This window comes from Spinacia oleracea, chromosome 3 (genome assembly GCF_020520425.1).
Source record: "Spinacia oleracea cultivar Varoflay chromosome 3, BTI_SOV_V1, whole genome shotgun sequence".
Lineage (NCBI taxonomy): Eukaryota > Viridiplantae > Streptophyta > Magnoliopsida > Caryophyllales > Amaranthaceae > Spinacia > Spinacia oleracea.
Window position 1 is genome coordinate 44,651,537 of NC_079489.1, and position 2,276 is coordinate 44,653,812.

Below are 2,276 nucleotides of genomic sequence, written 5' to 3' on the forward strand. Positions count from 1 at the left end.
AATATGACTAAAATAGCAAGGTCAGTACAATAAAAATAGTGCACAAAAGATGGAAGAGACCAACCATGAGCCAACAGCAGCATGTGGCACAGATGAAGGATACACAACATAGCTCTGAAATCTTGATCTGTAAGCTCTCATTGAATGCGATTGAAAACGTTCCTTCAGTTTAACACACATATTTGACCTGAAAATATCTTTGCCAGTAAAAAGCAAAGAAACCGAGAAGTTCTGAAATACAGCAGAAAGTGCCATTAAAAATGGAAAAAAGCATTGAATAACCCAAGGACACAAAAGAAAAAACTACGGGCATTTTCTTCTAAAATAAATGGAAAGATTCAAAACAAGAACATTAGGAGATTTGAGTGGGGAATACAGGAAGAACAAAAGAAAACGGAGGGAGTATTAAGAAAACAGGGGGCTGGGAGAATGTAATACATTTGACTTGAAACTTTTCATTGTCTTTAAACGGTGAAGACACAGCAATAACCCTTAAAATGGCTAGTGTGGCCAGTGCTGCTACCTATGATAAAAATGAGACTGTGAGGTTCATTATTGCACTAATTTACACACACAAAAGATGAAATAAAGTACGCGATACTCACAGCTCCACCAAGAGAATGCCCACACAAGACAAGTTTGCACTTCTTCTTCTGAGCAAGTCTGTACAATTCCAAGGCTGGTATCCCTTTGGCACGAGCCATAAACCCCTGGAATAAAAACAGATTAAGAGATTTAATAAACTAAGCACAGATATCAATTTCTCCGGTGCTATAACGAAGAAACATTAAACAACAAAGTTATATACTGTCATCATACTCTATAAGCAGCTGGTCTCAGCTTGTGCTTCAACTGCTTAGGTTTAGTTAATGTCTTAGCATGAGAATCTAAATATCCATTTCGTCCATCGGCTATATCTGACTCAACAATCTCTGTTTCTTCCATAATCTCCATGTCATCGTCATCAAATAAAGCTCCTTGAAATATATTAGCATTGGCCACCAGATCCCTATTGTTCAAGGACAACATGTATATTCAAAATATGTGGAGGAGGGTATGCAAAACAGATCAAACAAAAACAGTCTACATGACATACTTGTACTGCTTTGTCCCGACGACGGAAGCAAATAAAGTGTCACCTGCTTCAGCCAACAAGTATCTGAAATAAAAAGAAAAAATAACACATGAAAAACACAAAGCCCACTGGGGTACATCAAATCCTCTATTGCCTCCCCACGCCTCCACCACTAAACAAAACAAGTCTTCCTATTATACAGATTAAGGAAAAGAAATGTCCACATAAATTGTTTAAGGACATAATGTCCACAAGCTAAACAAAAAAACACAAACACCAGAAAGTTAATTGTGGTCAACTCTTACCATAAATGACCACCTAGTTGCACAAAGAAGCAAAACATAAGCATATCATAACAAAAACACAGGATCATAATAGAAGAAGTAGAACAAAAGCATATCAGAAACAGAAGATCAAGTCAAAATTATGGAGATCAAGTCAAACAGAAGAAGCATATCAGAATCACAGCAGGTATAGCCGAATAGCAGTAGGAAGAATAGTAGAATAGCATCGCAGCATGGAAAGCAGCAAACACAAACGAGCTTAGCCGAGGCCATAATGAATACATATTGATTATTACAATATATACACAACATAGAACATTCATTTAATATAATACCTATCCATTGAATATTTTCGAATATTCTAGGTGGAGGATTCCGTAAGAACAAACGCGCCAAGGTAGACATAGCGTCCCCTATAGTCAGCAACCACAACAGATGCAGCAGGCCACAGAGCCTCCTCGTCCCCTAGTCAGCAGCCACAACAGATGCAGCAGGCCACAAAGCCTCCTCATTTGTTTGCTGTGCCGCCTGTTATTCCTGTAGGAAATGGTAATAACTTTCTGTTAGGAAATCAGAATCATAGACCGGGGCTATTCACATCAGCAACCTTGGTCGCATTGCATCAAATGAGGCAGCATCAGATTTTTGCCTTTGGAACTAACAGAGGTTTGCTACAAAATTTTAACGTACCGAATACACGGTCCAACTGTAGGAACATATAGATGCATAAAGCGGAATTTCAGGAAACAATTTCCTAACATCTATCACAGGATCACATGCATAACAATAATATAGATCAGATTAAGTCGAAAGAATAATCACCTTTGTAGCGTGTTCTCCCGTTCGTATGCAAGCTTCAAAGATCTTAGAGCCCCACTTGTTGCTCCTCTACTTAGTCCACAAGCACCAATTGAATC

At 38.4% G+C, this 2,276-nt stretch overlaps 1 long non-coding RNA gene across 1 annotated transcript; it reads right to left on the reverse strand.

Moving 5' to 3' along the window:
* Positions 1 to 872: 872 nt before the first annotated feature.
* Positions 873 to 2,066, reverse strand: LOC110779676 (uncharacterized). The gene is made up of 4 exons (XR_008929352.1): positions 2,050 to 2,066; positions 1,695 to 1,896; positions 1,097 to 1,159; positions 873 to 1,009 (listed from the first exon to the last, which is right to left on the reverse strand). It is a non-coding gene; the product is annotated as an uncharacterized lncRNA (long non-coding RNA).
* Positions 2,067 to 2,276: the final 210 nt, after the last annotated feature.